The following is an 11,842-nucleotide window of genomic DNA, read 5'->3' on the forward strand; positions in this document are numbered from 1 at the left end:
AATACAAATAAAGAAATAACCGTCTACACCTATTAAAATAGCGTATATTAAAGCAGTTGAAAATGGCTATGTTGACCAAAGCATTCCAGGGGCTGTAAAAATGGGTGTAATCTTCTTCCCTCCCTCCTTCCTCTCTCTCTCTCTCTCTTTCACAAACACTCCCCTTTTCCTTCTCCCTGCAGCCCTTTCTCCTCTTCCCTGGCAACTTCTAATCTGCTTTCTATTTCTGCAAATGTTCTATTTTTTGTCATTTCTTATACAATTTTTTTCCCTTATGAGTCTTGCTTCATTTACCGAACATAATGTTTTCAAGATTCTTCCATGTTGCAGCATGTCTACAAGATTTCATTTTTCCTTATGGCCAAATAATATTCCAATTTGCATATGTACCATATTTTTTTTATCCATTCATTTGTCGATGGATGCTTGGGTTTTCAGCTTTTGGCTATTGTGAATAATGCTGCTATAAACATTGGTGTCCAACTATGTGTTTGCTGTTATTTTCTTCTTTCTATATGCTTTGGAATTAATTTACTCTTTACCTAGCTTCTTGAGGTGGAAAATTAAATTTTTGATTCAAAATATTTTCTTATTAAAAGGTATATATTTGCTATATGTTTTTTCATTATTGTTCAGGTCAAAATATTTCCTAATATTGATTTTGATTTCTCCTCTGAATCATGGGTTATTTAGAAGTGTGTTATTTAATTTCTAAGCATTTGAATATTTTTAACTTATTGATTTCCAGTTGACTCAACGTGGTCAGAGAACATAATTAAATGACATCAATCCTTTGAAATTGTTGTCTTGTTTATGATCCAGTCTCTCATCTATTTTGGTGAATGTTCCATGTGCACTAAAACTATGCATTTTTCAGCTACTGATTTTATAAATGTCTTAAATCAATCTTGTTAAATTAGTATTTTTTAAAATCTTCTATATCTTTAATGTTTTCTCCCCCTGCGCTATTAATTCCTGAAAGAGGTATGTTAAATTGCCAACTATTACATGTTATTTGTGTTAAATATTTTATTTGTGTTTCATGGATTTTTTTTGTATGTTATATGGTGTGATCACATTTCATTCTTTTTCCATATGAGTATCCCATCCCTGCAGCACCATTTGTTGAATTATTTTTATTTGGTTGGGTTTTTTTTTTTTGTTTGCTTGTTTGTTTGTATTCTGGGGGAAGTGCATGGGCTGGGAATCAAACCCAGGTCTCCCGCATGGCAGGTGATAATTCTGCCATTGAACTTTCCTTGCACTCCTGTGTTTCATGTAGTTTTAAGTTGTGTTATAGTGTATCTGTCCTTAGGGCTATTTATATCCTCCTGATGAATCGACTCTTCTATCATTAAGGAATTCTCCCTCTTATCTCTACTAATACTCTTGATCTTGAATTTTATTATTCCTGATGTTAATTTAGCCATACCAGTGTTTTTCATGTTAGTCTTTGCTTGGGACATCATTTTCTATCCTTTAGTTTAGTTTAGTTTTTTTTTTTTTGCATGGGCAGGCACCAGTAATTGAACCTGGGTCTCTGGCATGGCAGGCAAGAACTCTGCCTGCTGAGCCACCATGGCCCACCCTCCATCCTTTACTTTTGATGTATGTTTTCTTATATTTAAGATGTATCTCATGTAAACAGCATACAGATGGGTCTTTTTTTTTTTATTTTTTTAAGTCAGCTGACAATATATGTTTTTAAATTGAAGAGTAGAAAGCATCTACATTTAATGTAGTTTCTCTTATTGCTGGTTTTCAGTCTACTATTTTGCTATTTGTTTTCTATTTGTTTTTGTTTCTCTTCTCTTTTGGAGTAATTAAGCATTAAGCCATTTTATCTCTCTATCGACTTTTTAAATGTCTTTTTCTGTATTATTAATATTTTGGTGGTTACTCCAGAATTACAGTACACATCCTTAATTTATCATTGCACCTTGAATTAATATTATCCTATTAAACATAAGAATTTTAAATATAATAGAAATAATAACAGAAATAAATCTATTACCTTCTCCTGTCCTTTGTGCTACTACATTTAATTCTACATATGTTCTAAACCCCATTATAGACTGCTGTTATTTTACTTCAAGATAGTAGTCTTTTAAAAAATTTAAGTGGTCTTTTGCATTTACCCACATGCATACCTTTTCTGATACTCTTCATTTCTTCTTTGAGGTTGCGCTTCCATCTGGGATCACTTCCCTCAACTTGAATAACTTTCTTTAGTATTCCTTGTAGTGTATTCTTTCTGATGGGGACACATTCTTTCAGCTTTTCGCTGTTTGAAAAAAGTTTTTATTTACCTTCAGTTTGAAAGGATATAATTATTGCATATAAAATTCTAAATTTCCACTGTTTTTTTCCTTTTGGCACTATTTTTTTTTCTTTTTTCTTTAGTGATAGATTGCGTCCTCTATTCTATGAAAATAGTATGGCCCTTGATTTAAAATATTCAAATAATTTGGTTTATAGTGAAAAGTGAACCAACATCCCCCTTCCACCCTAGAGTCCGATTCCTATTACTTAGTTTTCTTGTGTACCTTCCTGACTTGTCTCTGCAGACACATATCCATGGATCTCGTTTTTATATACAAATAAGGACTAACAAAATATTATTAGGTAATACATCACATACATATATCATTCTATATCTTACCAATTTATACTTGGCAATATGCAGTTTTTTTAATATCAGCTCACATATTCCAATGAGATTGTATGCTATAAATCCTTAACCAGCACCCTATTGTGGATATTTAAGTTATTTCCAGGTTTTGGTCTTACACATGATACAGTGAAGGTTATACCTTTCCACACATCGTTGCTTTGATTTCTTTTGTTATTTTTTTATTAGAGAGGCTGTAGATTTACACACCAGTCATGCATAAAATACAGGATTCCTATATAGCACCCCACCACCAATATCTTGCATTGATGTGGAATATTTATAACAATCGATAGCACTTTTTTATAACTGTACTAATTTTATAACCATAGTTATCTTTGACCCCAGTATATTGCCCACCATAGTATGCTCTTTGTTATACAGTCCCATGTTTTATCTCCTTTCATTCTAGTAACATATGATCCAAAACTTCTTCTTTCAATCACATTCACCAGCATAATTCAGCACTGTTAATTATACTTACAATGATGTACTACCATCACCACTATCCACTTCCACATCTTTACAGTAAAAACCTAAATAGAAATCCTGTACAAATTCAGTGTAAATTCCCCCCTTCTCTAAAGCCAATCATCCTCTAGTAATCTATATTCTATATTCCAATCTATGAGTTTACTTAAATTAATTCATATTACTGAAATCATACAATATTCGTCCTTTTGTGTCTGATTTTACTAAGCAATATTTCCTTTTCATGTTGTTGCATGCATCAGGACTCTATTCTTTTTTTACAGCTGAATAGTATTCCATTGTATGTTTATACCACATTTGATTATCTATTTATTTACTGAGGGACGTCTGGGTTGCTTTCATCTTTTGGCAATTGGGAATAATGCCACTATGAACATTAGTGTGCAAATATCTATTCTAATCTTTGCTCTCGGTTCTTCTGTGTATATACATAGTAGCAGGATTGCCAGGTCATATGACACTTTTGTATTTAGCTTCCTGAGGAAGTGCCAAACTGTCTTCTATGGCGACTGCATCATTTTACATTCCTATTGGCAATGACTGCACATTCGTATTTCTCCACATTATCTCCAGCACTTGTAGCTTTTTACTTTTTTAAATACTATCCATTTTAGTGGGTGTGAAATGATATCTCATTGTGGTTTGGTTTACGTTTCCCTAATAGCTAGTGATGTTGAACAACATTTCAAGTACTTTTAGCCATCTGTATATCCTCCTTAGGGAAATGTCTCTACAAGTCTTTTGCTCATTTTTAAGTGGATTATTTGTGTTTATATTGTTAGGTTGTAGGATTTTTCTATATTTTGGATATTAAGCCCTTATCAGATATGGTTTCCAGATATTTTCCCCCATTGAGTAGGATGTCTTTTCATTTTCATGACAGTCTTTGATGCACAAAAGTAAACTTTGATGACTTCCTAGTTATATATTTTTTCTTTCATTGCTTGTGCTTTGGGTGTAAAGTCTAAGAAACCATTGCCTAACACAAGATCTTGAAGATGCTTCCCAAAATTTTCTTCTAGATGTTTTATAATCCTGACTCATATATTGGCCTTTGATCCATTTTGAGTTAATTTTTGCATATGGTGTGAGATGGGGTCTTCTTTCATTCTTCTGCTTATGAGTATCCAAATCTCGCAGCACCATTTATTGTAGGAAATGTTCTTTCCCGATTGAGTGGACTTGGCAGCTGTGTCAAAAATCAATTGACCATGGATTTGAGGATCTATTTCTGAACTCTCAATTAGATTCCATTGATCAATATATCTATTTTTGTGCCAATACCATGCTTTCTCACTACTATTGCTTTGTAATATGCTTTAAAATCAGGAAGGGTGAGTCCCCCAACTTCATTATTCTTTCTTTTCATAATTTTTTTTTGCTATTCAGGGGCCCTTACCCTTCCAATAAATTTGATAATTGGCTCTTCCATTCCTGCAAAGTATGCTGTTAGAAATTTGATTTTGGTTGTGTTGGATTGGTAAATCAATTGGGTAAAATTGTCATCTTAACAATATGTAACCTTTCAATCCATGAATGTAAAATGTCCTGCCATTTATTTAGGTCTTATTTGATTTCTTTTAGCAATGTTTTGTAGTTCTCTGTGTACAAGTCCTTTATATTTTGGATTAAATTTACTCTTTTCTTGCATGGGCAGGCACCGGGAATCGAACCCAGGTCTCTGGAATGACAGGCGAGAACTCTACCTGCTGAGCCACTGTGGCCCACCCTAAATTATTCTTATATGTTTTATTATTTTAGTGGCTTTGTTTTAAATGAATTTTTTCCTTGCTTTCCTCCTCATATTGCTCCTTACTAGTGTGTAGATACACTACTGATTTATTACTATTATTTTTTCCACACTACTGATTTTTGAATATTGATCTTGTACCATACCACTTTGAGGAAGGTGAGAGGCCAAGGCAGTGTGTGGCCATTTGCTCTTATAGATTAGTTACTTGCTCCTTCTCCTGCTTCCTGATCAGGACGTTCTCTGACCCTCCCTTCTCTCAAGGGAGGTATCCGGTGGCAGATGGTACATTTGAGCAGGTCATTTGGCTTCGCTCGTCTTCACGGATGACTCACGCAGGTGGGGGTCATCTGACTCCACCCTTCTTTGTGGATGACTCAGGTGGGGGTCAATTAGTTCCAGATGAGTCGGCTGCTGCTGGGGGTTTTGCATAAGTGGGTAGCCCCCATCAGAGTGTCTGTGGGGACAAGGACCTTCCTGACTTTGATAGACATCCTTGTTCAAGGGATTCCCTCCCCTCTCAGACCCCTATTCTAGCCTGCCTCAACTTTTCCCTCAGAGAGTTCTTGCCCTTTAATCTTAAGGGGTGCTGAGGAATGAGAGTCTGTCTTCTGTAGTGGCTTCTGGCTTGTCGGGGGTGTAGGGGTGACACCTGCCTGATAGGGTGTAGAACTTTCTGGCTAGCTCATTTAAGTCGAGTTGGGAAGAGTCCAGAGGGAGAGTTGGAATGGCTGAAAATCCTTTTATTGGCAGTGGTTTTGTGAAAGGCTTCTAGTCTGGAAGAAATACACTTGGTGAAAAGTTTAACAATGCAAGGATTGATCAATAGCGAGAAGATAGGAGTGAGTGGGCCTAGGAGAAGCATTAGCCACGTGAGATTGGGAAAGAGGAAAGGAAATGACCATCTACTAGTTTAAGAGTGAATTTTAGCTGGGCAGCTCATTCTTGTTCAAATCAAGAATAAGAGGGCACATGTGCTAATTTAAGAGGTGTGGGAATCAGGCTTAGAAGCAGCTTGATTGATTGGACTATGGCTTTGGCTGCCATGTCAGCACATTTATTCCTTTAAGAGGAATTATTATTATTTTTTGATGGCTAGGGCAATTACAGCTATTTCTGTCGGCAAGAGCATGGCATGTAATAAACTGAGTATTTTTTGGTGGTGTTTATTGAGAGAAAGGCTTGCTTTTACTACACTGCTGCATGATAATGTAGGGCTGGGAAGGCATTGCCTTTTCCCTTTTTTTGTTTTTTTTGTTTTTTTTGTTTTAGAGCTTAGGTGAAGGCAGTTAGTTTTGTATCATGAGTTAAAATCCCAGGGGTTAGTGTTTTGGCTTCACTCTAGCTTGCCTTGTTGAATTGGGAGCCCCTATTGCTTAAGAGAATAGCCAGAATTCCTCAACTGGGGAAGGAAGTTTAATAGTTTTACTTTTTCTTTAGACGTTCAAGGGACTTTGCAAATACGAGACAGGTTAAATTAGATAGTGTGCTATAGAAAATTTATAGCTTGTTAATGGTTGCTGTATGGAGTAATGCTGCCTTTTAGAGATGGAGAACTTTAATTCTGAGTTTTAGGTATCACACAGATACTTAAAGTTTTAGGGAATTACTGGGTTATACAAAGAGCAAAGCATTTTGGAATTCAGAAATGTAACAGTTAAAGCTCAGGAGTAAATATGACTGCTATAAGAGTTTACAATTTAAACCTTAATTATTTATAAACGTTCTAATGAAGCTACTTGTAGAAATAAAAGACATTTGATAATTTTTTTTTTATATTGGGGTTATTAATCCCCAACAATAGCAGTAGTTTTGTCCGGTTCTACCTTTACCTATTTACTAGGATTGTTAATGAACAGGTAGGATGTAATTTATATTTGCCTTATTGCCCTCTTTTATTTTTTTTTAATATGCTGTATGGTGGGGGATCACATTTCATTCCTTTTTCCACGTGACTATCCTGTTATTGCAGTACTATTTGTTGAATTTTTTAAAATTATTGTTTCATTGTTGTTGTTGTTTTTGGGAAGTGCATGGGCTGGGAATTGAACCCAGGTCTCCCGCATGGCAGGCGAGAATTCTACCACTCAACTACCCTTGCCCCACTTTTAAAGTCTTTTGTTGGAGATGAAATTTTGACTTATACATGATCATGTGTCTTTTAGGTGAAGCTTTACAATAGTGTAACTGACAAGTCAATTTAGTTGTTTCTATGATTTGTAATTTTAACATTATACAGATCAGTATTAGGATAGAACATTGTTATTAGGAATTTAAAACAATTTCTAAATACATGAATAACATTTTGCTTATATAAATTTAGTTAACAGGGATAGAAAATTATTTTAACTATTTAATACCTTGTTAACACTTTTTTTTGTAATATGTTAAACTAGCACCTTTACAAGGTAAGAGAACAAATTCTCTGTAACAGTTTTCCTTTAAGAGTGAAAAGCCTTGTTTTCTGAAATAAAGGATGACAAGGTTAACACAAACATTAACAAGGGCATTACAGTGAAGCTTTTATTTTTTAGAGTATTTGGTTAAGAAAAAAGCTTTTTATAACTTTTCATTAAGAGAGACTAACAATTTACATTATTTAAACAGAACTAAATTCCAGTTTTGTATACATACACGAGTTGCTGGTTTGAAATTATGTATCCCAGAAAAGCCATGTTCTCTTTCCTTTGTCGTGGGGCCCGATCCATTGTTTAGGGGGGAGGCCTTGATTGGATTATATTTGCCGAGATGTGATACGCCCAGTTGTGGGTGTGACCTTTTGATTGGAATCTCTCCAGCTCCTCACGTTCAGCCTGCCCAGTTCCATCTTACGTTGTGAAGTTTATTGCTCAGCTGTGTTTCACACGGTACCTCCACAAGCTACGCTTCAGCTCAAGTTCTGTACAGGAAGTTCCTGGTGCTGTTGAAGAACTCTTGCCCCCTCTCACTGCTTCACTGATGAAGTTCTGACTGGCTCGCCTGTCTGCAGTTCCTCTGGTTTGTCATCACTGGGCAATCCATCATTTTCAGTTCCTTCCGTACATTCACAGTTGCAGGCGGAATCCTTTCCGCAGCTCCCGGTGGTGACCTAGGGCTGCAACTACAGGCACAAAGTTCTCTTTCTCCAAGCTCTGGCCTCCTTTGTTCCTTTCCTTCTGTCTCCTTGGTGTATTTCCCCTGCAAGTGTCCAACCCTATCATTTTCAAAGCTGTGCTATGACTCTCCACCCTGGCATCAGCAAAGAGCCTGATTCAGAATAGCTTGCAGACAGTGGCTTCAAATTTGTCCCAGAGCCTGGACATGCTGGAGCAAAGGGGCAGGCCTAGCTTTTAATTTGCCTGAATGAGAAACCAAAGACTGGGACTTTCAGTAAAAGGTCATAGTGAAAGGAATCATTTTTTTTTTTTTTTTTTTTTACCATTTTCCAAAAATGGTAAGGGGCTCTTTCCTCAACAGATCTTATCATTACTTCAGCAACAGATACAATTATTTGGTAACTTTAAAATACAAAATTAAATAAAGTCCTCAATTTTGAATCACATAAAGGCGTAAGGAGATTAGTGGTCAAGCTACAGACTTGAGTTTGCAGTTAACCTCCCTATGTCCACCCACTCTAATCCCAGGATGCTAAGTCTGGAAGAGTAGTAAGAAACAAAATCATCCAACCACTTCAAAACAGAACTCATCTCCCTAGCACATACTAGAGCCCAACAATATTTGTCGGCTGGATCCAATTCCTATGACTATGCAAATATGTTACACAAATTTATTTTGCAAGGTGCTCTACACAGGCACAGTGTTTTGAAGCTTACAAAACACCTTTAGATAGATGAACTGTTGCATCTTGGTAGATGGTTAAGAGTTAGACTTGCCTTCAGAGCCATTAAGTAACAAAGCCCACCATAGAAACCCATTAAGTTATGCTCCCACAGCGTATTATTTCCATCTCTACTTCAGTGCCCTAGTTACCTGCAATGTCCTCTCTCACTAGCTCTGTTCCTGAAGGACAAGGTTCTGACCCCTTCATCTTTCTATTCCCAAGACAGACCCTGCACCATAGAAGGTACTCCGTAAATACCAGGATTCCAGCCCATCTTTTCCTCGCAGGGCCTCAGTTATGAACCTGATTTACTCCACCCCCCTCCGCTCCTGCCCACTCCCTAATCACGGCCACTTGTGATTTCCACAGTAGCTCCAATGAAGTTTTTGGCTCAGCGCAGTTATCCAATGGCTTTCCTCTGCGCATTTCCCCAGTCCCCCCCAATCCCTACCACAACCCGAAGTCACGGCCGGGCTGCAGAGCGCGGATCCAGCTCCGTGGTGCCCGGCTGCAGGGGCTGTGCCTGGAATTTCCCTACTGGAGCCGAGGGGGCCGCTGGGCAGCCGCAATCCGCCACGGGAAACACGCGCGTCAGGGGAGGCGCGGAGCCTCGGCGCGGGCAGCCCAGCCTAGGTCCACTGCAACCCCGCGCAGGGTGTTGCCCCGAGGACTAGCTGCCTCTCGACGCACCCAGCACCTCTGTCCCCTGATCCGGAATCAGGTAGGTGCTCTCGGGCGCTCGGTACGTACCCGAGCATGCTGGGGTCGCAAACGACGCCACGATGCCCCTCGCACTCCACGCAGGCCAAGGGGCCCAAGTGCAAGAGCAGCTGTCCCGAGCGCAGCGACGTCAGGGCGCACAGCGCATTTCCCAAGTCGGCTGTCCTGAACTTTTTCACCCGCGGCAGCTCCCACTCCTCGGGCTCCCTCTAAGAACGGGGGTCGGCCCACAGGCGATAGGCCCCGGGCCTGCCACCCGGGTCGCGAACCCACGGCGAGTGACGGCAGCGCGGACACGCCGGCTCCGCGAGGGGATCAGAGCAACCGCCAAGACCGAAACAGCTCACCTGCAGCCCAAAACGCGGCAGCCCGGGCTCCTTTTAAGCCGCCTCCCCCCACCCCCTCCCCCCACTCCTCCGAGTGTTACAGACCAACCCCCCCACCCCCCGACTACAGGGCTTGCAGAATCCCGGGCGGAGGGGCCGCGACCGACTCCGGACGGCTGGAAAGACTTAGAGAGAAAGTAGCCAGTCCTGAGAGCACTGCAGCCAGCCAGCGCGAGTAAGAGAATCCGCTTGCACTTTGCAAGACAATCGGGGTGGTTTACTGCTCCCTCAGGCTCAGTTTTCTCCAGCCAGGATAGCCTCGGGTTTTTGCTAACCTGCAAAGCGAGCTCCTGGCTGGCTTGCTGAGAAACTTTGCGGAGCTCCTTGCTACTTACCCGAGCTTCCTTTCAGGCTCCCGGTCTGTATTAGGGTTCTCTAGAGAAACGGAGCCAACAGGAGATATCTGTAAATATGAGATTTTATAAAAGTATCTCGCTCAACTGTGTGTATGCATGAGTAGGGTATGCATTCCGTAGGGCAGGCTGCAAACTGGCAGCTTCCATGAATGTTTTCAATGAATTCTCCAGGGAGGCTGGCTGGCTGAAGTAGAGATGAAAATTCTTTCTTCTGACTGCTGAAGACATCATCTCTCCCTTAAAAGTTTTCAACTGATTGGATTAATCTAACCTGATTAGATTATCTCATAACAGAAGATACTCCCCTTAGTTGATTATGGGTGTAATTAGCCATAGACTTAATCACCTGACCGATCATTTAAGTCCACGGGATGTCCTTCAGTGATGGTTAGACCAGAGCTTATCTGACCAGGCAGCTGGGAGCGTCACCTGGCCAAGGTGACGCATAACCCTAACCACACTGTCTCAGCCCAAGAAGAAATTCAAGGATGAGACAAATTGGTATAAGCAAGTGAGAAAAATTTATTTAAGAGAAAGAAAGTACACCCTGGAGAGATGAGTGCAGGCATGCTCCAGGGAGAGACGTGCACATTCGTTTGGCACGTGGGTCTTTTATTAGATTAAACAAAGGTAAGTGGGGTTAGAGATGTTGGCACATTGTGATTAGTTAATAGATATGTAAATTAAAGATTGTAAGGGAGCTATTGCGATAGGCTGTCTAGGCATTAAAATTAAGGATGGGGGGAAAAGTTAAGGATTGATTGGGCAACGGTGGCTCAGTGGCAGAGTTCTCACCTGTGGTGCTGGAGACCCAGGTTCGATTCCTGTGAGCCTGCCCATGCTAAAAAAAAAAAAAAATTAAGGACTACAAATGGGCTGTTGGGATTGGTCCATGCCTTGTGGTTGAACAATGTATCCTGTTTTGCTTAACTGCTTTGGCTTCAGGAATTTGCCCTCTGCCTGCATTGAGTCCAAAAGGTGCCTCAGAGCCTGCAACATGTTTTTCCTATATCTAACCAGCCTCAATGGTTTTACTATCATTCAATTTGTCCCTTTGCTATCAGTTATATTTTCCTGCTGCTTTGAACATACAATAACTTTTTATTGGATATAAATGATTAATTTTATGTAATTGAATGCTGGATTTTGTTGTTTCCTTAAAAAGTGTTGTACTTTGTTTTGGCAGTGGTTCAATTACTATTGTACCAGCTTGACCCTTTCAGGCTGCTTCCTAAGTTTTATTCTGGTGAGTGTATAAAGTAGCCCTTACTCCAGGACTGGTTTCTCCTTAACTATAATCCTTGACCTTTCTGTTTTCTCTACTGAAATCCGTAAGTGTTCTTTGAGGTCTCTATACACTGCTTTGTCAGAACTTGGATCTCTCCCAGCTACCTGTGAGCTGGGGTAATTATTCTTCAGTTTCCCAATTACTCTTCGCCCATTGTTGCAGACAGACTCTAAAGTTTTCCAGTGATTACTCCTACAGTTATTCGCAACCCCTGAGTAATCCACACCTCTTACATGTAGCCTGGGTCTATGACTATCTTCTAACCAATAGAATATAACAAAACGATAGGAACCCCCTCCCTTGATTAGGTTATTTATGGCAAAGGTGTTTGGATTTCACTCCCCCAGATTATATTACAT

Source organism: Tamandua tetradactyla, chromosome 3 (genome assembly GCF_023851605.1).
Source record: "Tamandua tetradactyla isolate mTamTet1 chromosome 3, mTamTet1.pri, whole genome shotgun sequence".
NCBI lineage: Eukaryota > Metazoa > Chordata > Mammalia > Pilosa > Myrmecophagidae > Tamandua > Tamandua tetradactyla.